The 27,664-nt window shown below is 43.4% G+C and overlaps 1 protein-coding gene and 1 long non-coding RNA gene across 4 annotated transcripts in view; one reads left to right on the forward strand and one right to left on the reverse strand.

Annotated features, from left to right (window-relative positions):
• KCNIP1 (potassium voltage-gated channel interacting protein 1) overlaps nt 1–27,664 on the forward strand; it is a 318,647-nt gene that overhangs the window by 275,485 nt on the left and 15,498 nt on the right. The window lies entirely within an intron of this gene.
• Nucleotides 3,539–16,015, reverse strand: LOC130680655 (uncharacterized). Its single transcript, XR_008993694.1, has 3 exons — nt 15,891–16,015; nt 10,973–11,088; nt 3,539–3,747 (listed from the first exon to the last, which is right to left on the reverse strand). It is a non-coding gene; the product is annotated as an uncharacterized LOC130680655 (long non-coding RNA).

Genomic DNA, 27,664 nt, shown 5'->3' on the forward strand with positions numbered 1-27,664 from the left:
TGGAGATCAAGGAACTTTTCACAGGACAGGTGTGTGCGAGCCAGGTCTCCAATCTTCCCTCTTCACCTTGATGACCACCCTTCCCCACCAGGCTCACTGCTAACAATCCAGTGTAAGAGTGTAAAGTTCCTGACAGTGCCCAAAAGCTTAGAACACACCAATAGGCACACAACTCTTTTGCTTCCCCGTTTTTGCCTTCTTTCCAGAAGTTTTGCTCATTCAATTTTGCTTTTAATAATTTCTGTTATTGATATGAAACCTGCCCAAACACAAATATAACTATTGTCTCAGCCCAGTTAAATTACTTTCTTGGTGATACGATTTCTGGCGACACTTTACAATGTCAAACAGGGACCATCTGTAATCCAGGATAAACTTGATTGGTTTTCAGAAGTACAAATTGTTGCTTTGAAAAATAAAGTCCGTCTCAAATCAATAGAATTAAGTCTTTCCCTTTTTGTCTTTGAAATAGTCTATACTCACCCATATTCTGTCTGAGACTCAGAGAATGTGTTGCAAAGAGAATATACCATGAGACGTTGCCAATTACGGTTATGCCCAGGTAGCAGATGTGCAGAGGTTGGTTAAACCTTTGGGGGAATTGCCTTGGGGGAAGACCAAATGAAAGTAAAGATTACTATGAAACAGTGTGGAGATTGCCAGCCGGGAGGAGGAGAAAGGTGGAGGGATCGGGGAGGAGTGGATGGGAGAGAGGGAGAAAATGCAGGAGAGAGACTGGTGAAAATAAACAGAGTACTTAGAAGAGCAGGAAGGAAGGCTTGAGAGCGTGGTTTTCAGGCTTTAAAAGCCCGCCTGGCGTCTTGCTCGTGTGCCAGTGTTTCGTGAGGATGTGGGGCGAGGGCGAGTCCGAGGGGCTGCAAACACTGGGAATAGTGGTGGTCCTGTGTTCCTCTCTGAAACTTTTGCACTACCTCGGGCTGCTTGACTTGTCAGACGGTAAGCGAACTCTCGAGCTTCCCCATTTTATGTGAATGTGTTTTTCGGCGTTAAGTTGTTGTGAGAGTAGTTTAGAAAATGCGGGGAAAGTGGCGCGGGAGACTCGAAAGATTTGAAAAGCCCTGCGAAACCAGAGCGGCTCCATCCCTGGCGTTGCTCATTTCGGCCTGGAGGTGCGCTGTCCGTGGTGCTGAAATGTGCCCCCTGGAGAATAGGGGTGTCCGAGGAAGGTTAGGACTTCTCATCCAGCCGCATGTTCATGTGCGTCCTGGCTGATGGATCCCTGGCTGTGCGACTAGCACAATACATCACAGTCCTCTCTCAACGTGTCTGATAACTATCTGTATTGTTGGTAGAAGCCAATGGCTTTTAAAAGTCATTATGTTGGCTAACTTTAAGTAGTTGGGAAGATTATGGTGGTAAAAACTTGTAAAATGTTAATCATGATGCCTGACAATTAGAAGACATTTAATAAATGTAAATTCCTTTCTCTACCCCTTTACTCTCAACTCTCATAAGAATCCTTACTCTAAACCGCCTCATCAGCTGTGACTTTAGCCTCCATTCCTTAGTGAGAATGTGGATAAAAATTCAGGTTAACCATGCTGTTTTTAACTAGAAAGTTAATGGTTTGGTTTCTGAAGTTAAAGGAACCAAAAAAATGAAGAGCATTTTCTTCCTCCTTCTGAGATTATTGTCTCAAATAAAATATAGTTTGTCTATATGATTTTGATCACATAAAATTAGACTCCTGGAAAGATCCCAATTTTGATGAGCAATGCATTAAACAAGACCAGCCTCCAACAATGAATATTCAGTGTGTGTCAGATGGATATCCTTCCACAACTGCATAGACAGAACTTCTCTTCCAAAAGGCATCATGTGCTATAACTATATATAGTTATATATATATATATATATAGAGAGAGAGAGAGAGAGAGAGAGAGGTCGACCAGAGACTGAGTGCAGGACAATGTGGTTGGATAAGCTCTGGATTAGGAGTCTTTCTATTAATGATCAGTCCCTATTTAACCCTGGTCAAGCCATTTATTTAATCTGGATATCAATTTCTTTATAAGAATATTGAGGATTTTTTATCTCTGCCTCATGGAATTCTAGAGTGACCCAAAGGTTTCTTTGTATTCAGTTTTGTGGTGGGGGTGGTAAGGCTGACTCTGAACTCTTCATCCCTGCTTCAACAAAACCAGCTCCACTTTATCTGTTCTTTATGTTAGCCCTGTATGTAAGAGCTTTTAAAAACTTCAGCTAAAATATAGTGAAGCTATGATTCAATGAGTCTGTAATAGTGTTTCCTTGAGATTTTGAAAGCTGAAGCACATTCAGAAAAAACTTTCTTTCTTAACAACCACCTGAAAACTAACAATCTGGAAGAATAGTTCTTTGTGCATAGAGACTCTTTCTGACTCTCAACCCTTATATGTGCTCTTCTTCTAAAACTCCAAACTCCACTTGTCATTCCTTAACAATTGATCAAAGCCCCTGTTCTCCACCAGATCCCAAGGAACATGTTCCATCTCTGTTGTGAACTTCAGAACAAATACTCACAGAGAATACAATTAATCTAAGACCTGCCTACTTCCTTATAAGTCTGACGGGGCAGTGGAAATATTACCCTGCTCCTCCTTACCATGTCTAGAGATATCCATCTCCCTTACCCTTCATTAGCTCCTCAAGGTTACAGCTTTCGGTATTATTACCATAGAAGATAACATTTAATGTTGTAGAATTAAGGTGAAATGTAGAGAACATATGTTTAAGACTGCCTCCAGGAGCCCTAGATGAAGGGAGGGATTAACGTTCATTCAGTACCTACAATGTCTCAGGTATAATGCCAGGTGCTTTTATAGACATAAACTAATATAACAAAACAACACTCTAAGGAAAAAGATTAAATAATGCCAGAAAGTAGATATCATTGTTCCTTTTATATAAGGAATAAGAAAGGTTTAGTGAAATTACATAAAATTTCCAAAAACATATCAATAGCAATGTGGAGATGTATGTCTCTAAAATTTCAACCCCTGTCCTGCATACCAAGTGCCTTAACAAGTAAACCAGCTCCACATGGGGTCTGTGATCTGTCATTAAGTCTAATCCACATAGTCTCTAGTGCTAGAGCCTTCACCATGTGGTTCAGAGTGCCATTTTTAATGTGTATGTGATGTGGGAACCCTGTTCATCCATTTGAGTACTACGGGAAGAATACCACCTCCTACTAAACACACTGCGACCAATGCGGTGCAGTTGTTCTGAGAGCAGTGGAACATTTCTGAAGAACGCATCAATCATCTTTCCTAGGCCCTTGGTCCTATTTTATTTTTCAATAGTACTTTTGAAACAGTATAAATATTGGGCCCAGAGTCAAGAGAGCTGTGTTCCAGCCCTGGAAATGCAGTTTATCAGTTGGGTGATGTGGGGCAAGTCCCTTTTCTTCTCTAGCTTTCACTTCCCCACTTGCACAAGTAGAGAACTGAGAGTGGTGGTTGTATTAATTTCCTAGGGCTGCTGCAACAAATTACTTTAAACTGGGTGGCTCAAGAAACACAAATTTATTCTCTCACAGTTCTGGGAGTTAGAAGTCCAAAGGCAAGGTGTCAGCAGGGTCGTGCCCCTTCCTAGGCGCCTAGAGGGGAGGCTTCCTCACCTCTTCTGGCTTCTGTTAACCCCAGCTGTCCTTGACTCATGGCGGCATAACTCCAGTCGACAGCCACCTTCACATGGCCGTCTTCTCCCTGTGTGTCTCAGTCTTCACGCGGTATTTTCCTCTTCCTACAGGGACACCAGTCATATTGTATTAGAGCCCACCTTAATGACCTCATCTAAACTTGATTCCATCTACCAAGACCCTACCATCAGATAGGTCACCTTCACAGGTACCAGGGGTTAAGACTGCAGCATATGTTTTTAGATGATACAGTTCAACCCATACAATAGTAGTAATGCTGCATATTGTTGTTGTAAAGATTAAATGAAGAGGCACATGGGGAAGTACCAGAATTATTATCTGTCATAGCAGACACTCATAAATGTTTCATTCTTTTTCAGCTTTATATCATGCCAATCAAATGAATACACTACTCATCAGTGGAAAAACACAAAGCCCATGCTTCATGTCTTTGGTTTAAAGTCCACTAGGCCTCTTGGGCAATATAATTCTTCCCTTTGATTTAGAAGTTGCCAATAAAACTGCCAGGTTAGGAACCCTGGGACGACTTCTCCCCCATATGATATGTCATCATGTTTCCCCAGCCTTCACTGTCTGCTAATCAATCAAGCTCATCACCACTTCCACTCAAGTGAGGACAGCAGGGGCTGCAGAGAGAAGATCAAGGCTGGGGTGTACAGGAGACAGACAGGTAACATCGCCCCACCAGAAGGTTCAGAAACCATTACCAGTTAATTCTCTGCCTCACTTCTCAGCTGCTACATGCTGGGCCAGCATCATGAAACCTGACCTTCACCAGATGAGAGGTCTCTTTTCTCAAAGCATCACATCTCCTGGTTCTGCCATGGTAACTTCAGAAGTGATTTGCTATTCCAGGTCAAAGCACTGACGGTAGCAGTGAAGACTATATCAGTGTTTCTCAAAGTGGGTTCTCCTGCTGCCATATCTTCTATCAGTCTAAATATAGCATTATTTTGCTATGTCTCTGGCCATAGCCTGCTCATAAAATCAGGAATGTCACTGACTATGCAAGAACCACAGCCAAAATTAACAGCAAAAAAACTTGACAAAATCTTGGGGAAATCGTGAGAATCCAGGTGTGTTTATTGGGGCCTTTAGACAGAGTCTGTTATCTATGCCTTCTAAATTATATGAAACGTGTAGCATTCATTACTCTGGAGGCTTGCTGGATTGACTCAATGGCAAAAGATTTGAAATACAGTTCATATGAAGCCATCTACCCACACATATCCAGCTTTAAACATTTTTTTTATGGACTGAGTGCCTGTCTAGTACTTCATAGTTTAAGAAATCATTGCCTGTCCAGTGTTTGACTTAAACAGTAGAGAAATCCTGTGAGAAATATAAGTCTGCTATTATTGAATTAATTTTATAGTTTTAAAAACCTGAGGCTCTCAGGCTTTGACTTCAAGGCCACATGGCTAGGAAACAACAACTTCAGGACTCAACTTAAGTCTTCTAAGTCCCACTCCAGAGCACTTTCCATTGTGCAAATGCAGCAGTACTTGCACTTAAACTGTGCCTGACGCATTGGGAATATCACTACTTCTACTCACGAAATATCTGTATTATTCCTCTTGGAAGAGTACTTATAACATATAATACAGTTAGGTTGAAGTTGGCTTCATGGCCACCCAAAAATACCAGGTCCTAATCCCTAACCTATAAATGTCACCTTATAGGGAAAAAGGTTCTTTGCAGGTGAGACTAAATTAAGGATTTTGAGATGAGGAGATTATCCCAAGTTGTCTGGGTGAGTCATTTCTTTAGTATATTCAAGGTAGTACTTCACTGATCCAATACCCTTAGACTAAGTAAGCATTGCAGTCTTGTTCCTTTATTTCCTTCATGGCAACAGTCAAAGCTGTCCATAGATTCCTTCTCTCTATCTTCATCTTCCTGCTCCATGTCCCTTGTCTTCTCTCTCTACAACCCCAGCACCTGAAACATCTCTGGTGCCACTCAGGGCCTTCTACTGCAATGCCCACTTGGGCTGGTCTTTCCATTCATGCTGTCCCTGACTTCCTGCTTTTAATCCATCTCCTTCAAAGCTTACCTGACCTCTGTGCCATTCCTTCTGAACTTCATACTCTTAAAAAAGAAATCCCTGCTTACTCAATCATGTCAGTGAATTTGTGTGTGAAAAGCCTGAGTAAAATCTTTTTCTTTGTAAAATTACAGTACTAACATAGTGCACTGACTTTAAACTGCTCACTGCTTTCACGTTTGCTTATTTTTAAAACTGGAGAGAAGACAGTTGAGGTGACCTATCACCCCAAGAGACTTTAAGAGTTGGTTCTGGCACCCAGAGCAAACATTTGTTGAATGAAAGCCTTTATCCTGTAGACGAGGAAGTAACTCATGAAGACAGTGAAGTTATCTGCCCCGTGCACCATGTATCCTTTCTGCCTTACACTGTGCTCAACACGTAGAAGATGCTCAGGAAATGTTAAATGGATGAACACATAACTAATGAATAGTGGGCCCATAGATTTACCTACACAGCTTCTTCACACCTTGGAATGCGTTTGGTGGCCCAAGACACAGGCTTCTAATTTCTCCAGTAAAAACTCCACATCCCACACCATATACAGAGTTACTTCTCACTCTCCGCCAGCAGTCTGTTGTTTTCCTCCAAAGCCTGACTCCCTCTCCAAATCTTTGTATTCCCCCTTCCTAATACATATCCTAATTATTGACACAGAGGCTTGTTATTCTCCTTCTGTCCTGCACTGAGGTGATCCCTTGATATTTCAGAGAATATTCCAGGAACAGAGCAAGTTCTCCTACTTAACAGATAAAATTCTATAAAAGCTGGTGAATGAATGGATTAGGTCACAAATTAAAAACCCTCCCTGTTCATAGGAAAGACCTGAGAATTCTTTCAAGCCCAACTCTGGGGCACCCTCATTGCCATTTCTCCGAGGTTACAAAGAAAGCCCAAGGTGGCATGTCATTCCTGGATTCCAGCCTCAACCTTGTCCCTCAGGCATAGCAATGTCCCTCTCTGGGGTCAACCTAGCAAACTGTAAAATAAGCAGGTTGAATTACAGCAGTGGTTTTCAGATGGTGATCTGCAAAATCTCCTGTAGGACCACCACATGGGATTTGGGGGAAGGAAAATGACATTTTCCTCACCCTCACTTTAACCTCAGCATCTGATTGCTTTCATCTATTTTATATACTTAGCCCTCATGCAAAATTCCTTTTGATTAAAGAATTCCTTTATAGGGTTTGAAAACCACTGGTGATATCTAAGGGTTGTTCACCCTTGAAGTTTTCAAGATCCCATGGTTCCACTTAATGTAAGGAGACCCATGATGTACTTGCTTTCAAGGGGACATAAGGGAAGTGACCCAGCCAGGGCTACATTTCTCTATGGCACCATCACCATGACAAGCACCAGTTAGGATGCCCTATGGGTGAATGCGACCTGAGCCATAACCCCTAGAACACTGGAACCACCAGTAGCCATAAAACACAGAACTAATGAGCAATATTTCAGTTCCCATGGCTGCTAGATTCTAAGTAAGTTGAGGGAGTGTTGCAAAAGCCAAGATAAGATCACCAAGTTCCTGGTAGTGAAAAGGTATATTTCATACAGTGTTTAGCTGAACAAGACCCTAAGGAGGATGGACATAACCTGGTGTTATGGATATAGCCCTGGAATAGAAGTCAGAGGCCAGAATTTAAATCCTAACTCTGCCATTTGATGACTAATGACTTTGGGTAAGGTGCTAACTCCCATGAGACTTAGTTTCCTAATCTTTAAAATGGGCTAATTTATTCCCACCATGCAGGATGTTGAGAGGATTAAGTGAAATTAATTCTTTGAGAGCATTTGACTCAGGGCTAACACTGTGTAAGTGTTCTACAAGGGTCCAAAGGGAGGAAGTGACTTGCCCAAAGTCACATTTTCAAGGTCACACAACAATGCCATTATCACCATGTTGCCCACAGCTCAGTATACTGTCGTGGTCTGAGAGGCTTCTGGTGCCCTGGGAGCCAGCAGGACCCACTGAGGCTCGTGCTTCAGCTCCCAGCATTTCAGGGGTGCAGCCCTGGAGGGGGCGCTGAGACACCACCCAAGAGTCTCACTCTCAGGAATTCAATATAGAAAGCACATTAAGACCTGTTTACATGGAAGTGCTGTTTATAATTATTGTTCCCTCTGGGATATTCCCCCACTGCTTCCTCCAATCCTGTTTTAAACTGCTCCGCTAATAGAGCTTTTCTGGTTTCCCTTGGGAGACATTCACAGATGCTAATCGAGACATAATTCAAAAATTGCTTGATATACATGCCCTCAATTTTCCCCAAGAACCACCTAAGTAAAGATACCCAAACATGCACCACACTCATTGGCCAGATGCAATTAAACATGAGTGGTATTCAATGTTCAGTCTCCTGCTCAGCCAGGTCTGCATTAAGCTGCAGCAGTCACAGCACCTTATCCTAAGATCCCATCAAGGTCAAGTGCAACGGGAAAGAAGCAGGCTGCTAGATGAGAGCGCTGGAGGACTGCTCCTCTCAAGTCTCTACTCTAAGCCTTTCCTATGCCTTTTCAGACAAGGAAGGTGGTTTAAAAAAAAAAAAAAGAAATCCTCCAGGTCTGGGAAAGCAAAGAATCCATGCTGAGCAACTCCAGGAATACTAACTTGAATCTCTCAGATGTGTAAAGAGGAGAAGGCAGGTAGAAAGAAGCCTGGGCTCAAGAAGACAACATTGTGACATTCTGTTGCAACAGTGGGTAACATTACATTACAGAGAGCTTGTGCTCCAGATTCCATCTAAGCCCTTACCCTTTGTGGGATCCTGGGAGTCACTTAAGCTTTCTGGCACTTTGCTGGTCCCATGCAAACTGGGAATACTACTGCATCACCTCCCAGGATTGCTGGGAGGGTGAAAGTAGATCAACAAATGTGAGAGCACTTAGTGTATCTTTACACAGTAGGGATTCATTAAACTTTTGTATAAATCTTCTCTTTCCTAAAATCTGAATATGGAGAGTATGTACATGCTTATATGCTTGTTAAACAAATAAATGAATGTTGAACAAATCCCCAACATACTAAAATTAGGAGATTAAAATAAGTAAACTAGAGTCTATTAAAAGAAGTTTGATTTACCCAAAACTAATAAACCTAATGAAACTTGGTATCTCGAGAGGAAATTAATATAAATTGAAAATAGCATTAAGTTCAAGGTGACTGTAGAGGAGTTTCTGGAGACTGAATCCATGACTGATTAATAAGCTAAAAATAAAAGAACTGCCCAAGGCTAGAAAGCCAGTGCTCCTGTCCTCCCTTCCCCCCTTTTAACGGCAGAAGGAAGTGTAGCCCAGAGAATGGAAATGCCCTGCCCAGCAAACTACCCTACCAGGGGCTGAGGGATGTGAGTTCAGTGTTCTTTGCCCCATGATGGCCATTCTGGGGACAAACCTGCCCTCCTACACATTGTCCCTTAAAGATGGTACCAGATTGACCCCCAGGAAGGTTGACTCAGAGGTCAGTTCACTCCCCAACGCCCCTCACATGGGAAAAGACCAGAGGGGAAAGGAAAGGAGACACCCCTCTGCACACCTACTGTGTGCTGTATCCCAGCAAGACCCTGACAAGTGAGTATCTGCCCATGAGGAAACGTGATGTAATTGCAGAAGCCATACGGTGAATGTGTGACCGGTATAGAATTCAAGCCAAACTCCCTGGGCACAGCATTCAACTGTCCACCCCCCCAACTTTACAGATGCAAACATCTCACCACAGAAGGCTCTCGGTCAACATGACCTGATTTGAATCGACATGAATGAGTTTCAGTCAAACTGTAATGCTGAGATTTTTCAATCATATGAAGTCTTTGAAAAAGCCCATAAATTCTCCTGTCATATCATGCGAGCCACAGCCACTGCAGCAGGAGCATTTTGGTTTTTGCTTGGGAGGGATTGGCAAGCAGAAGTGAACAGGACTTACAAAGGGCAGGCAGCCGAGAGGAAGGAAAGCATCAAGGGGCAGCCCAGAGGCAGCTCTGCCTGATGGCTTTCACCCCACCCCGTGTGGCTCTGGGATGGTGCCTTTGCAGGAACTCCCCAGTTCCCTCCTGAGGAGAACCTCAAACCCTCGGGGCAGCTCTAGCACAGAGGAGAATCCCAGCCTGGGCCTTCTGGGATGGCAGATGCTATTGCTCCAAGATGGGAAAAAGGCTGAAGTGCTTTCAGCCAGAGACCTCAATTTATCTTCAGGACAATTTTAATTGGAAACCTCGCCTCGCTACTGCCCACTTTTTCAGAAGTAATTAGAATGCTAATCTGTAAGAAAGATGTCTATTAAAAATAAATTAATAATAGATAATACATTTTGGCATACAATTTTGAATAATACAGCCATCCCATCTTAAAGTAAAAATTCATATATTTTTAATAAGCCCAAGAAATGTTTCCCAATGAACCACAGATGGTTCATTTTTATTATCCTATAAAGAGACATTATGGGTAAATGTTTTTTTTAAAAATGGCAAAATGGAACACTGGAACTGCTTTCTTTTGGAGATCTCCAAACACTTCCTAAGCATCAGGCCCCCCTCCTGTCCCATGGAGACTGCAATGGGGAGATGGCCTCCATTATCCTCTAAGACACCACTGATCCCCAGACCTTCATCCCTGACCAGAAAGAAGGTTGAAAAAATAAAAAACCAGTTCAAATTCCAGCTTTGTCACTTGATGACCAAAAGCCAAGCCTTAATGACCTAGAAAATGGGTATCTATAAAATAATTCTCATGAGGTTATTTAAGGAGAACATAATACAGGGTACGAAATGCAACGAGTACGGGGAAGAACACTCTTTATACATCCTTTCCTCTCCATCTAGAATCATGAGGAACATCTGAACTGTTACACATATGTGCCCATCCTCATAACCTGGCATTGTACCTACAAGGAGAATGAACATGTTCTTTCCATTTGGCAAATGCCAGTGAACTCTCCCACAAAATGCTGTTGAGTTTGGAAAACAAGTAATTCTGAACTATCCTCAGAAGATAAAATGTGTAGAACATAAGGGTGGTAACTAGCTATTGTACCACCGCCGATCATCGGGTTATTGACTTACCAAAGCCAAGGATAAGTCAGCATTAACAAAACCCGCTCTTGGTACTAGCCCCACTGCTGGGGCTGGGCATACAGAAGGAAGTGTGACAGAGCCCTCTCCCAGCCTTCACTGCGCAGCACAGTTCCACCACCCAGCCAATTGCTCAAGCCTGGAAAATCTTCCTTGTCACCTCCCGATGCTTTTCTCTCACATCCCTCACCCCACCTCAGTAAGTTTGGTGGATTCTTTCTGCCAGGAATATTCCATGTCTACTTCTATTGGTCTCCTCCGAAGTTAGCAGCTTCTTTCATCCAGTTGCAACCCTCCCCTAGCAGGTCTTTCTGTATGTAGTAAAAACAAAAACAAAACTCTGATTGATTTCGATATGTACCAGAAGCCATGTAATCAGTACCAGATTCAAAAGAAGATCATGACAGAACCCCCAAAGCCCTGTATCTTCTCCATTCCAGTCACTACTTGCCAAGGATGACGGCTCTCCTGACTTCTAACAGCACAAGTTAATTTTACTTGGTTTTGCGCTGTGTATTTATCCATACTCCTGGGTGCTGCTATAGTTCATTCATTCACATCACTCCCTGTGTAGCACTTCATTGAATGAATATGCTAAAAATGTGTTCTTTGTTTTACTGTTGATGGACACTTGGGTGAGTTTCTTATTTGGGGCAATTATAAATTAGATACCTCTGCTTCCCATTCTTTAAACGAGTTGACTGATCTGACCAATTACAGTCTTACCTGACACCCCTTCCTCCCTCGGTCATTCTGCTCTACCACTTGGCCTCCACTTAGTTCCTCAAGAGGCCAGCCTGGCTCTTGTCTCATAATCCTTGCACATGCTGCTCCCTCCCTCTCCCTGAAACTCTCCTCTACTCTTTCTCACCTTTACCCTTCAGCTCACAGATCTGCAGGCTCTCCTTCCCCCAAAGTCAAAATAGGTTCCTTCTGTTTTTCCTTTCCTCCTTGCCTGCCTTATCTGTGACCAGGTTACTGGCACGTGGAACAGTACCTGGCACAGAATATGAGCTCAGTACTTACTTGTTAAGTGAATGCCTGCACTTGCCATACCCTCCAGGAGTCCATGGTCAAAAAAGACAGAAAAGCCTTTCTGTATCTACCGTGCAAGGCGATGGATGCTGTAGGAGAGTGATCTAGTACCAATGCTGACTGGGGAAAAACTTTTGTTTCGGAGGACATAGCCCTTGAGGTGATACTTTACAGAGGGCTGCACAACTCCAGCAGGCATCATGCACACTGTAGTCTAAATAGTGCCCTTGGAAGCATGCACTGCAGTGGGGTAGATTTAAAGGAAACCCAGGAAATAACCTCATAGAGAGGGAAGGAAACCAGGCACGAGCATGTGCAAAGGTATATGAAATGTCACCCCAAGAAGTCATGCTGGGGGAACAGCAAGTACTTCTAGAGAGTGTGGTGTGTGTGGCAGGATGACAGTGGGCGGGAGAGAAGCAACAGAGGAAACTTGAAAGCTAAGCAAGGAACAGATCTTAGAAGACCTTGAATGCCTTATTAAGGAACACGGCATTTCTCCTGCAGACAGTGGGGAGCCACACCCCTCCTTCCCATCTATTCAGTTCCCACTTCTCCAGATTTCAGGCCCTCCATCTCTCTCTCAGGGGCAACCTTCCCTGACACTACAGCAGAGCCTCCTGCCACTCCCTCCCATAGCACCAAACATCAACCCCTTGCAACCCTCTCACAGTTACAATTTTGTATTTCTGTCTGTGATTCTTAGATTAAGTCCTTCATGCACCAAACTAACCTCATTGGGAACAAGAACCATGCTTCTTTGCTCACCATTGTAATCACACTGCCTGGCATGTACTAGATATTCCATAATGTGTTCCCTATGAATGACTGTTTTACAAAAGTCCTTCTGACTATTCAGGCAGAGAACCCATTGGTAGGGTTGAGCCTATAGGCTGAAGGCTGGAGCTTTGCAGTAGCCTTGGGGAGACATGCTAAGTACACAAAATTGAGCCCCAGGTATGTTCACGCCCAGTGCCCAGAAAGGCAATATCAAAGTAGGCATTTTGACCTACATTTGTCTAACTGCAGAACCAAGCTGTCTCGACTCTATTTTCTATTTTTCTGTATTCTAGATGCTCTGGCAATTGAGACCTTGATTCTGGTGAGACTGCCTTCCAGAGCTAGCTAATTCCTAGGGATAGCAAATGATTCCCTTGCAAAGGTGCCTTTGATATACAAATCAACCAGTCCAGGGCCCACACCCCGATCATCTCCTTTATCTAACTCACACACTCATAATGAACCAGTATTCTCTCTGCCCTAAATCACCCCAGGGCCAGGTACTGGACAACTAGGGGCCATCCCTACAGCCCAGAGGCTGACAAAATTATTCAAACTTTCCAATCCTAAGCTTACTAACATACCTATATTGCTTCACCCATTCCTTCCCACTAAAGCCCCAGTACAGGCTCTGGGCCCCTCTCTCCCCTCTCCCCGCTTCCTGATGGGCCCTGTGTGGCCCTGCAGGGCATTTGTGCCTCCTGTTTCTAGGGATCCTTGAGTATGAACTTCCTTCATGACAGTCATTTCCATGTCTGCATATCTTCATGTACCTGATTAAAACACATCCCAGGTACAAATTTTAATACAAAAAAAAACCTTTAATGCATTCAGGTGTCCCAGGGTCCTAACTTCCTGAAGATGCAACTGTGCAGTGAAACAACTTTCTAATCCTCACGGCCCCCAACAGGGCATCTCCAAAGGCATTCGTAAATGTTTGCAGATAATGAGCAGGAAGCTCTCAGGAGCCCTCATCTCCCGAGAATCTGCTCCAGCCCCCACATTAGGCCAGGCACGGAGCTTCTCCAATGGCCTCGGGACCAACCGGTTTTACAAATTATCAACATCTCCCCATTAGCTGTTGCAATATTAAATTGTGTGACTGGAAATGAATGAATAATCCCACGGGCAAGTAAGGGAGACCAAGCAGCAGGGATTTAATAACAAGTCCTGCCCTCTCTCCAAGCGGAAGGTCTCCCTAATTAAATATTTAAAATCTATCCACACAGCTAGAGCAAAAAAATTGCTTTTTTAGCAGCGTAAAGTTGAGATACTTCCTGAGAAGACCTAGGCTCTGTGGGTCTCGGGGATCCAGCAGAGGGACCAACAGAACCACCATGTGACAAACACTGCTGGATGCCAGGCACAGGCCTTGTCACCCTTGGTCCTCAGGGTGACTATGAGACATCTCTTCTGAGTGGCAACGCTGGAATTGCAGCCCAGTTCCGTGTGGCTGTAAAGCACGTGCAGTATAATGCAGCAGTTAAGAACACAGGTTTTGGCATCAGACTGTCCCGGATTTGAGTCCCAGGTCTGCCATTTAGCAACTATATGGTGTTGGGCAGATCACCTTACATCTCTAAGTCGCACGTTGCCTTTAAAAGGGTAGTGGTGTGCAGGTCCCAGGTTTTGGGAGGGTTACATTACATGAGATAATGTCCATGAAGCCCTAGAGGCAGGCCTGGTATTTAGGAAATGCCTCTGAAATGTCAGCTACTATTCTGATCAATAGAAGACCCCCCTCCATTTCCCCAACACTGCCACCCCCATCCCACCCCAATATGTCCAAAATACCTCCTCCAGAATGGGCCATCCTGTTCAACCCACTCTCCCTAGCCAGGTTGTCTTTTTTTCTTCATAGGCTGGGAGGCACTATTAGGCACTGTTTAACGTCTAATGAGCATATGCTCAGTGCCAGCTGCATCTCCATGCATTCTCTCATTTAAAGCTCACAAGAGCCCTGCAAAGTGAGGCTATCCCACCGTTTCCCAGTGTTGAAACTGAAATAGATAAACATGTTTCAAGGCTACACAAAGATCTCCTAGCTGGAGGCACTCCACCCTCACCTACCTAGCTTCCCAGGCTCCTCCGTAGAGAAATGGCCCCCAAGGAACGTTGGGCTTTGGGCTCCACCCCACTTCCAATCCCAGAGCTTCTGAGGTGCTCCATGTTCCTACTTTAGGTAAACTTAAAAAATAACCTTTATGGATTTCTTCTTATTTGAAATTCATACTCATTGCAGATGTTTTTAAATACCCATAAGCAAAAAGAACATAACAGCTTCCATAACCCCAGCCCTCAAAGATCACCACTGCAAAAATTTTTATGTATGATACCGGGGGTTGGGGGATAGGTGATGTCTTGCCAATTGGTTTCAGCCCTGGGCAAGTTCACTATGCATTCAATGAGACCAATGAATGACAATATATGTTCTTGGGGTGAAAGGGTTCATACCCAACTTTATTCCCATGGTGGCAGGTCAACCACTAGAATCCCGTCCACTCAGAGCGAGTCTGCCTGCATCAGGCTGGTCTCTGCCTCTGGGCCTCTCCACCCCGACAGCCATCTCTGTCTCTGTCCTCAGCACTGCCACCCCGACAGCTTCTGCTCTCCTGCAGCCTTGCAGCCATGCCACCATGTTGCCCAAAGCACTGGGCGGAGCTCTTTATATAGAGTCAGTAATGATGTATTGCCCACGTGTGCGTAGTGAGCTAGCCAACCAGGGCCAGGTGAGAATCCTGGCCACAGGAACCTTCACTTTATCCACAGGTGACTTGCTGGGTTTTTTTTTCAAACGTCTGTATTCCACTTCTAGGAATATTTCTGAGAAATAATCTGAAATGTGTACAGGGTTACCCACATCCCTAATCCTGCTCCCATTGCTTCCTACCTTCCTAGATTTTGCTTAAATAATTATCATATCTCTTTTGCATATTTAATCTCTCCCTCTTTTACAACTACCAAGACCTGTTTCCCCTTGCAGGGTCATGGGCTAACTAACACAAGAATAAAGAGGAAGTTACTGATTAACTAGAAAAAGTCTTACAGTCCCAAGAGATTTTCACCAGCCTTATAGTATTCTTGAAGCCATGGGTCAGGTCTCCAGCCAAACCTGACTCAGCCTTTGGATTTCTAAATTGGAATTACCAGGCCCTTTGGTATTTGTCTCACCAGTGGGTTTCAGCCCCAGGCAAGTGCACTCTTGATTCAGTGAGACCAAAAAATGACAATGTAACGTTCTTGGGATGAAAGGGTTTATACCCAACAGTGGCAGACCAAGCACTAGAACCCCACCCACCTCAGAGCGAGTCCGCTGCAGCAAGGCAGTCTCTGCCTCTGGGCCTCTCTGCCCTGCAGCCATCTCAGTCTCTGTCCTCGGTGCTTCCACCTTCTCAGCCTCTGCTGTCCTGCAGCCATGCGGCCCAGAGCACTGGGCGGAGCTCTTTATATAGAGAGTCAATAAAAACGTATTGCCCACACATGTGCAATGAGCTAGCCAACCAGGGTCAGGTGAGAACCCTGGCCATAGAAACTTTCATTTTCTCTACAGCATTCCAGCTGAAACTTCAACTACCTCAAAATGCAGATTTTATTAACTGATAGGGAGAAACAGTCTTCCTTTCCTTTCACTCACTTGTGGAGAGCTGAGACCAAGTTGAAGGTCTCAGGCCTAGGGGATGAATGGAGGCACTGTATCACAGTGAGCCAGCAGAGAGAGGAAGGACACAGCCTTCAGGCAGAGACCTGACCCTGTGAAGCCATTCTCCGTGAAGTCCCCACACGTGGGGAGGGCCGAGGATGCCTCAGTTCCCTCATGATCAACTTCCGACATCCTCAGGTGATTAATATTCTAACTCATAACTCTCCACTGGCTTCTCAAGAAAATAAAGCCCCCTCTACTGTACCTGCTTTGCTCTTTGCCATCCCTAAAACTGTTAACATGGAGCCCAAGGCCCAGCACAGCATGGTCCATGCCTGCCTGGCACTCCGTGTCCCTTGTCCACCGCACCACAGCCTCCAGACCCCCCTGCGCCTTCTCTCATCTCCTAGCGCAGGCCTCTCTTCTTCCCACCCCAGAGTCCTCGGAGAGGCTGCTCCCTCCCTCTCTGCATGGTGCTCTCCCTCTTCTCCACCTGGCCATCCTCTTTTCCACCTTCTGGTTCAACGATGGCTCAGCCACAGTGAAGTCTTGTGGCTGTGGCTAGTTCTTCCTGCTTAAGTTCCCATGGTATCCCATAGCTTTTTCTTCCACAGTGCTTTGCTCCATTATTCAAAATTCAAAATTCATTTTGAATTTTCAAATTCAAAAATTATTCACTTACTAGCTGCCTCTTCCCAGAGCATGGGCCACTCCTGGTCCCATTTGATTGGCCAGTGCCAGTCATATGATCACAACTAACTTCAAACGGGCCAGAAATGCATCCAAACAGCACCTGGAATGAGAACCAGAAATAGTTGGTGACAAGCATGAATGATCACCACAATATCTTGTTTTGTTTGAAAAAAAGTTTTATTCCACAGAACCAACATTGCAACAGACACAACTAAACACCAATTGCAATGGACCAGACTTACCAGGACCTTCTCCACAACAAAACAGATGGCAACTACTTACCACTATCACACTCAAAATGTAATGTTTTTGACCGAAACATTAAAATTATAAAAGCAATCCATATACATAGCTTAAACAATATTTCAAACAGTAACAAAGGCTGTTAGGTAATAGAGAAAGTGGGCCCTCCTCCCCCAATCTCCCCTCCCCGTAATCCCATAGACATGACTGTGACAAAACATGTTTCAGGACTTGAGAGGCAGGCTGGGAGGTCTGGGAAGGAAGGCTTTGCAGAGAAGCCATGGCTGGAAGCTGTTTGGGTTTCTCGTATGTGAGATTTAATTTTCAAAGACTCCTATGATCCAACTTCAGCTTTATGGTAAGCCACTTTGACACTTAAATGATGAGAAATACTGCTGTCTCACAGGGAGGAATTCAGAAGGGTTGGGAATTCTAAGCAGGGGCTCTGATCTGGAACATTCCATCAAAGCATCACTCCAGGCTTAGTGTTTGCCACCCACACATGAAATAGTTTCAGAGCCTTGTTGACCCACTAATGTATTCACAAACTAACTCAGTTAATTAATCCTGGTTCTTTATCCTCTTAAACTATAAAACTCTTCCACTGGTCACCCTGGCTAATGGAGTGTTATGTAGGCTCTCTGTACATTTCACCCCACTCCCAGCCAAGCAAAGACACCCTTTAGGAAGCAGGGCCTGAACTGCCCCCTCTCCAGGTAAGGAGAAGACTCCACCAGTGCCTTCTACATGCCAGGTACTTCCCCTGCAGTGGTTCCTTTGATCCTAACAGACTCGGAGATGGATGCTACTGTTTTACCATTTTACAGTTGACAGTGCTGAGTCCTGGAAACTATAGTAACTCACCAATGGTTAAGCTGCCTTGCTGGGATCCAAGCCTGACTATTTTGACCGTGAGACTCCACCATTCCCCTCTTACAAATGCTCAACTGGGCTGCCACCTTCCCTGACCACCCTGTGTAAAAGAGTGCCTCCATGACCCATTTCTTTCCAATCCTGTAACCCTGTTTCATTCACAGCACACATTACCACCTCTATTCACTGCTCTGTCTCCACCTTTTTGTTCACTGCTTTATCCACAGTACCTAGAAGAGAGGCTGATGTGTAGTAGGCCCTCAGTAATTATCTATTGAATGAGCGAATGAATGGTGCTGTGGAAAGCATACTAAATTGCCAGAAGGACTGACCTGAGGTTGATCCTGCTCTGCCAGGAATCCAATGTGTGACCTCAGGCAAGTCCAGTTCCCTCTCCAGGCCCCAGGAGCCACATCTGTGAAATTAGAGGACAGGATGAAAGTATCTCTCCATAATTCGGATGCTCTGTGACTTACACAACTTGTCACCCAGAGTGAAGGCTGTGTTCATGTTCAACAATGGGAAACAAAATTGAAAATGCTAAACAGATGGCAGAGAGCTCGAAGCAGGGGAGAAGGTGAGGAGGGAACCCTCTGGAACTATTTGGTGTCTCCCTTCCTGCCACCTCAGACTAGGCTTTGCAAATTCCCAAGTGCAGAAAGTGTGATAAGCTTGGATAGAGAAATCTGGCCCCTAACTTGCTGAAACAGAGAAACAACCACAAAGACACAGGCGTGGGCTCAGGGCAGACCCACAGGATGGTGCCTTATGTTAGAAAGCGTCTGTTGATCAGATGATGAGCTTAGTCTGTGCTCTTCTCTCTCCCATCTTTGTGATCTCAGGGGTGTCTTGTAAGGTCTCTGATTCCATTTCTCCCAGTAATATTTTCTCTTTCCTCTCTGAAGCTCAGTTTTCTCCTCTGTAAAATGGGAATAATACAATGCATACCTTGCAGGAGCCAAGAAATGTGAAAGTCCTCCATAAAATATGAAGCTGAAATGGACTGAACCAGAACCTAAAAGTCTACCCCACTCTTGATTCATGTGCTGTTCATAGCACAGAAGCACACATCTAAGGACATAGCTTGAACCTGTACAGAGGTCCTCTCTAATCATAGGGCATCCCTTTTTCTCCATGTTATTTGGGACCCAAAAAATGAAATTCTGTCATCTTTCTGGATTTTCACAAAACACACAGAAGTCACATGGAAAAACATGGCATGGGGTAGGGGAGAGGGGCTGTTAAACAGGGATCATAGACTCAGGCAGGAATGTGAATAAGTGATGATGGATAATAGCTGTCCTTGATCTTAGTGTTGGAGAGGTAATAGGGAATAATGGGGACTGCAGTCTAGTGGAGAGCACATGCCCTGTCTAAAGCGAGCAGCCACTCCTCAGCTCCAGCCAATTGTTGCCATGTGATAATGAGGGCCTGCATAGCAATAACTTCATATGTCTAAAGAGAAGCCAAAAATTTGTGTGAAATAGATGTTGGCAAAATTCAAATTTAAAAGAAGTGGGACAAGAATTGTGCCCTGTGGGTTGTCAGATTATGATTTCTGAACTAAACTGTCAAACAACAGAACTAGCCACTAACTTAGCTAAATACTTCCCAGATAGTCTCTTGGCTGCTGTCTCAGGGCTCTGAATGTATTTCCTACTCAGCTCCTTGGAATTCTACACACTTTTAGGAAAAAATGAGCACTTACTAAACACCTACTATGTGCAAAGCAGACACTAGATATCATGGAGGAGTGGGATAACAAAAATAGGCACAAGACACTGTCTCCCCACGCCCACCCCGTTCCTGTAAACAAAACCTGCAATACCCAAATGTAGATTCTGATAACTGCTGAGTGTTTTTCAGAGACAATAAGCACTTCAGGAAGTTGGACAGAGAGAAAGAGAGCTTTCTGTGTGGTGGTCTGTGACAGCTGCCCCAAGAAAATGGCTCCTAAACCAGGTTTAAAGTGTGGCTGGGATTGGGGTCAACCCATCACACACTCTGGCAGACAGGGGTCCACACTCCCATAGACTATGGCTATTGTAGAAGACATGCTGGGTGTTGGTGGGGAATTGTCCTGGAAAGGTAAACTAGACCCTTCAATGCCAGCTGGGGAATCTGGGCTTGGTCCTGAAGCTTCCTCAGCAGGGAGGTGGGTGTTTTAGTGGGGCGAATCTGATGGGGAGGGACCCCTCAGCCCCATCCATTCTCCAGGATGAGAAGCCTGGGCACAGGCTTCAGGGGTCCCTCCAGGTCTGACTCTCCACCTCTTGGTTTTAATTTCAGATCACCCAAATAGACAAACAAGATAGAGCTTTCCTAAGCACCTCACACCGGCTGTGTTTCCTTTGAGGTTGGGGGAATGCCTTTATGGCAATGATCCAGATCCTGAAACATTTCAGAGAGGTAGTGAGGCTTTGAAACAGGCAGTATTTCCTTTTTTTTATGATGGTTTCATTTTACATTTTTATTGGCTCTCCACTGATTGCTCTCGGGCTCTCTGACGGGATGTGAGATGCGCTGACATTTATAGAAATCAATACATTAATAAATCACGAAGTTCATAATGTCTGATTTGCTTCTAAATGAGACAGAACTATTATCACCATAAAGTTGCACATAAAATATACCCAATTGTGATGTATTGTATAGTCTAATCAAAGGCATTTGAGTGAATAACCTTTCCCCAAAAGAAGGAAACAATCAAAGCTGAATAACTTCATTAATAATTCAAGGTATGTCTGCCAAGGCTTCATTTATTAAGTGCACAGTTAAGAGGCTTCTGAGCTGAGTCCTGGAGATGACACCTTGCCATCTTCTCCCTGCCTCTGGGCAGGCAGACCTTCCTTCTCAGATGAGCTGGCTGCAGTTCTTCCATCTGGCAGTTCATGGTCCGGTTGAGGGTAATGCCCAATTCCCTTCTCCAGCTAAGAAATGAACCAAGGCAATACACACTTTGACTGTCTGGATTATTAAGGGCAGAGGACATGGAGCCACATAATATCTCTAGGGGAGAAGCAGCAGGAAATTTTCTCAATGGCTGTCAGTTACTGCATCTGTTTACTAATGCTTCAGCCCCGCGTTTCTCGTGTCCACCACCACAGATACTCTGCCCTGTTCCACGGCAATCTGCAGACCAAGATGCTCAACCTTCATCCAGTCTTGTGTCTGCTCGTGTCCATTACAGTTAAAATAGAATGAGAATATTCACTTCAGCCGATTAATGTCCAACCTGATCTGGCAATTTGGTGCCTCTCTGACAGAGTAACTGACGGAGTAAGAAAATCTTTCTATATTGAAGAGAAGCACACTTAATTAACTAGATCCACCAGAAAAAGCATAATCATGACCTAGAAAGTGTCTAACAGGTGTGATTATTGAATTCAGCAGTTAAGAATGACCCTTAAGATCACATACATAGTACATTATAAGATAGGAATAACATTTTTGAACATGTTCTATGTGCATAAAGCACTTTACAAATCTTATCTCATTTAAATTCATAGCTACCAGGTGGGTATGATTATAGTTGGAATGAATCTAATAACCATATACCTCCTAGAGACAGTGTGATGATTAGGTCGGTTCTAAACTATTACCCTGCTCTCTCTGAGCTCACCAAGATGGGCATTTAACATGAGGATACATTAACACTGAATTCCAGGAAGGGCTCACTTGGCCAGTCTCCATTATTTCCCTGCTTGTGGTTATTCTGCATGATGTAGAGGAGTTTGTTTTCACACCAACAACAAAGAAAGGGTTTATCTGGTTGGATTACAGGGGCTAAACCTACTGTATGAATTCGGCTGTCAGGCCAAGTCCTAATGTGATGGTGCAGGGTCCCACTGGGGGACAGTGCCCTTCACCACCCAAATCCACACTCAGTGACTCATGTTGACAGCCTGAACTAGGCCACTGTGGGAATATTTACACCAAAGAAATTGAAAAATGGTATCGATCAGGCTTGCGCCCTCCTCACAAGCCAGTTGTTTAGCATTGACCAGCCCACCCAAGCAAACCCTCTGCTTGGAAACCATCGCCTTAGCAAGCGTCGCGTTATCTGGAGAGCCGCGAACTACTCTTCAAAAGCAGGTGGAAAGACAGGCTCTTCAACGGGTCTCCACGGATGAGAATATTCTAGGCCAACCTGAGATAAGTCCTACTGATGTGGCAATTTTACTTTTTCTTTGAGTGATCCCTTCAATTTCTCTCTACACCTTCATTTTTCCTTCTTAAAACTGTAAGCACCATTTCTCCATGGCTCCTGCTTTTTCCTCCTCCTCCTCATCTGCAGGGAACTGTCGTTTTAGCTCCTCCATCAAGAGAAGTAACAAAATCCCACCCATGTAATCCCTTAATTTCCTGCAGAAATATTCTAGATCCACTTATCCTGGGTAATATGCCCTCTGTCCCACTAACTGGCCATCTGCCCATGCTGGAACTTCAGTGCAGGGTCTGGCTGAGACCAAAGGAGAAACAATGGGAGGTTTTCCCACTACCTCCTGAATGGTAGCTGGTGGCAGGATTTGGGCCTCATTGAACTAATTGCCCCATAGAGCTATAGACACTGCAGCAGCTAACTAAGTAAATCATCAAAAATGTCATCCCACAGCACTTTTTCCAGACAAAGAGATCCACTTAAAATATCATCAAGATTTCTGCCAGTGGCTAAAATGCTACAGTGAACCTGACATTTCTCCTTTGCAGCCTGGCCAGGGGCTTAGCTGGACTGAAATGTTTCTTTGGGGGTGAAGGGACACAAGAATCCTTAATGTATGCGGCCTTGCTCCTTGTCATGAAATGCCATTTAGGGCTTCTTGTTTCTGCAGACCCTGGGTTCTAGATGACTAACTTCTTTCCCAAGACTTTCTTTGTTTTACCAATCTTGGTGAAAAATGTGTGAATATTACAGTCACACAACCAACAAAATTGTGACTTTTGTCACAATCTGTGTAGTGACTTTGTGGACTTTTAATAACTGAATTATATTTCTGACAATTTCTACCACCACCACCTTCCCAAGAAGTTGCAAGATGCACCTGACGGTCCCCTTCCCACACACCCCACATGGTGTGCAGATCTGAAGGTCATGTTCAAAAACACCCTCATTTTGGAAGAAAGGTCAGAGAACCAAAATACACTGTATTTGGAAGAATTTTCAAGTCGTATGACCTAGAAAATCTCCCATCTAATGGACATAACCACACTGAAAGGTCCTTTTTGTAGGACTCTTTTTCCAGAACATTTTCAGGGCTGAGGTATAAATGAATGAGATATGTATAAATTCAATTTTGCTTAAAAGGGGCAGGAGGGCTTCAAGATTAAGAGAACAAACGCTTGGAGCAAAACATGATTTGAGTTTTATTGAACAAAGAAGGCTGAAAAAAAATGTCTGAAACCCTCAGAAAATCTTTATCAAGGCTCAGCTCAGCACTCCTGGGACTCATCATTGAGTTTATAAAATTCAGAGCTGATGAGCTGTGTGCCGTGCGTGTCTGAGTGAGTTTATGACTCACCTCCAAGCCTCTGCTATAAGAATCTCTGCCTCCAGGACTGTACTCCAGGATCAAATGGAACTTGTTTCCCCTTCTGCTCCATGCAGGCCCCAACAAGGATCATCCCTGATTATATTAAATTGTCAATCAGAAAGATGGTGCTAAACTCATCCAGAATAAACTAATCAACCATGTTTAACAGGAAAGATCACATTTTCAAATGCCAGCATGCCATTTAGGCAACATTCAGAATGAATCACTGGAAACACTAGAAATACGGTTTCAAAAGGAAGCACAGCATTTAATGTTTTTGTACACTGTCACCTAAATTATTTACAGCTCAGTTAGGTCATGCTTTTTGAAATTTCTCTCTGGGTACACTTTTAATGACACCCCACATGTTTTGATATGTCGTATTTTCATTATCATTTAGTTCAAATGCTAATTTCCATGAGATTTCTTCTTTGATACGTGGACTTCTTAGAAATTAGAACCATATTGCTTGATTTCCAAACATTTGGAGATTTTCTCATTTTCTTTTTGCTCTTGATTTCTTAATTCCACTCTGGACAGAAACCATTCTGAATAATTTCAATTCTTTTGAACTTTATTGAGCTTAGCTTTATGATTCCAGGAAATGGTCAATTTTGGAAAAGATTCTATGTGAATTTGAAAAGAAAGTCTAGTATTTCAGAATTTTGGGGTGAAGAGCTCTGCCTGGGCCAATGAGGGCAAACTTGTTAATTGCATAGCTCAAATCTTCTGTAAATACACTTACTGTTTTTTTGTTTTATCAGTTACTGAGAGAGGTGTTTATAAATCTCCCATTGTGATTATGAATCTGCGATTTCTCCTTTTAGTTCTGTCAGCTTTTGTTTTATATGTACTTTGAAGCTATGTTATTGGTGCATACTAGTTTAGAATTGTTACATCTTTCTAGTGGGTGGCCTCTTTTTTTTTATGAAAACTCCCTCTTTCTCTCTAGCAAAGCTTCTTGCCTGAAAGTCTACCTTGTCTGAGGTTATAAGAACCATGCCAGCTTTTCTGAATTTCTGTTTGTATGCTGTATCCTTTTCTGTCATTTTATTTTTACATTTTCTGTGTCCTTATGCTTGCAAGCTGCTTTCACTTAGTGTCTAGTTTTTATCTGAGGATGCTCTCTTGTGTCGAAGATCTTCTGTTTGTATTTCAGCAGTTTTACTGTGATGTTCCTAGGTGTGGTTTTCTGTGTGTTTTTCTGCTTGGCGTTTGTAGTGCTTCTTGAATCTGTGATTTGAAATCTGTGCTCTGATATATTTCATCCATTTTTTTCAAATTCTGAGTTGTTTTCAGATATTGCCTCAGTGTCATTCTTTTTCACCTCCCTTTTCAGGACTCCAGTTGGACATATGTTTGACCTTTACAGCATGTTCAATATGTCTTTTATGCTCTTATCTGTCCTTTTCATTTTTTTTCTCTGAGCATCAGTCTGCATATTTTTCTATTTAACTATATACAAAATCATTAAATCTCTTTTCATCTGTGCCTAACCTGCTGTTAAATTGACCTATTTAGTTGATAATTTTTGATAATATACTTTCTAATTCTAGGATTTTTAATTTACCTTTTTATATACATTTTGGTTCTCTGATGGAATTCTACACCTTTTAATCTGTTTTGTTGAACATATTTTACCATTATTTTAAAGCTTGGTTAAGTCCACTATCTAGATTGCCTATAAATTGATCACTATATTATCTTTTATTTTTTTGCTCTTGGTCCTCTTAATATGCCTGACAAATTTTCAAGGACTAGTGAACACTGAAATAAAATCTTCGTAAACTATCTAGTTGAGCCTTTGGCTTCTGCAGGGTAACAGAGTAGAACTTTATCCAAATAGGGGTTGAGGTATTCTGAGGATGAATTTCAATCTTTGTAAGGCCTGATCTATTTCTAATTTGCCCTTGCACCTAGAATGTAGTCTTTTAGGCTCAACCTGAAAGCCTGAGTATTTACCAGGAACCCTCCTTCCAGGAAGACCCTGAACTCCAACAGTTACCCCCGACTGTGGACCTGCTGAAAACTCTGTCTAGCTCTGCAACCTTTTGGCTGTGGCTCTTGCTTAGTTACTCTTGACATCTGTTGCTTAGGAATTAGCCAATGCCTTGAGGGAAATAGCAGCTCAGGCGATTGGGCTTATTTCTCCATGCTCCCTTTCTTTGTCATTCCTTATGTCTTGGTTCCTCCAGTCCTGAACGTCTTAGTAGGACTGACCACATTTTTGTCTTCCAAGACTGCTGGAAGTTCTGCTCATCTATTTTGCTCTTAGCAGGCCCTTTATTGCTCAGTTTCTTAACCTCATTACCTATGCCACTTATAAATCAGCATACACTGAATTGAAAAGCAGCCTTGACTGTCAGGCTCACCTCAATGATTTTTTTCCCTCCAGAATCATGACTTCTAAAGTGCAGGCTACCTTGGTAGCTCTCCAACGTGTTCCAACAGATAAGATTTTCATGTGCGTGTCCTTTTTCATTTGTTCACAGTGAGAGCTCAGCTCTGTTACAAGAGAGCTCACCATTCTCAGGCCTTTTGGCTTCTGTGCCTTTGCACATGCTGTTTCCTTGTCCCCTCTTCCTTCAAGACTCAAATAAATTGCCACCTCCCCAAAGAGTTATCCTCACCAACCCCTTCAAAACCCTTGCTATCCAGGGAGCATTAGGTAAGGGCTTCCTCCTCTCGACGCCCAGTGTCTTAGCCACTGCTTGGAATGATTTGCCAATGGAAAGTTTCACACCTGCATCCCACAGCATCCTACAAACAGGAATATTATATTGGGCCCATGCTGTATGTTTTAAATGTTAAACTTACTGATAAGAGCTGAGAATCAGGACACAATGATCTTTCAATTGTAGCTTCTCTTGAAAAAAAATCTGAAGATCTGGACTCACTATGCCTAAATTCTACCTGACAACAACTTCCTTTCATGGGGCAATGACTTCAGTTCTCAGGCCCCGCCACTTCTATAGTTGTACACCCAGCACCTGACTCATGTAAATTGTCTACCAAGTACTACTGACACTGGAGTCTGTGCTCCTAGTCTATGTGGGTGTCTCTCCACTAGGCTGAGAATACTGTAGAACAGACATTATGTCTTTTCATGTCTCTCCTCACACCTATTGCATTCCTGGCTTGCCAAAGAAGGTCAATCCACATTTGTAGACATATCTCTATGAACATGCTACTTAAGCATTTTTAGGGCAATGAAATTATTCTGCAGGATACTGTAATAGTGGATACATGACATTATACATTTGTCAAAAGCCATTTTGATAAATGGGTTGAACTATATTACACAAAGAGTTAACTGTAATGTAAACTAAGGACTTTAGTTAAAAGTAATATATCAATCCTGGTTCATCAATTGTAATAAATATACCATACACCACACCAATGGAGGTGCTAATAATAAGGGTGCATGGGAACTGTATTTTTGTGCATTTTTTTGCAAACCTAAAACTGCTCTAAAATTAATCAGAGTGATGAAATGGGGCAAAGAAATCCAGCAAAATAAGTTTCTCTTATGGGATTCAGGTCAGGAGACAAAGGCAGAAACACCAAAGGATACCCACCTATACCACCACTTTTAGGGGCAGGAGGAAAAGAAGCCCCTCCTGTCTGGGGTTGTGGGTGGGATTGAATAAAACACACTTAAAGTGGTGGCTGGGCTGGTTTACACCCTCTTGGTCAGCGGCAATGGAAGGACAGGAGGAAGTTCAAATAGCTACAGAGGAAAACCAGGTGAGTGACCCCTTAAGTAGAACCCCCAAAGGCCAGTGGTAGAACAGCAAATAGGGCCCCTATTTCTCACTTTCTGGGACCTGGACCCATCCAACTACTCTGTGGCATGGAGGATTTTCCCAGCCTGATATTTTATCTTACGTTTTACATTCAGCATAACTGGGGACTTGGCCTGCATCCACCCTGCCCACACGTCTTAATGTTCTAATTCGTTTTTTGAACAGCCTTTTTTTTCTGCATCTGTTACTTATCAAGCTTAAGAATGGAAAAGAGAAGCAAAGACTTGCAGATTGTAAGCTCCATGATAGCAGGAAACAAAGTTGTTTCATTCACTGATACATGCAT

Source organism: Manis pentadactyla, chromosome 2 (assembly GCF_030020395.1).
Source record: "Manis pentadactyla isolate mManPen7 chromosome 2, mManPen7.hap1, whole genome shotgun sequence".
Lineage (NCBI taxonomy): Eukaryota > Metazoa > Chordata > Mammalia > Pholidota > Manidae > Manis > Manis pentadactyla.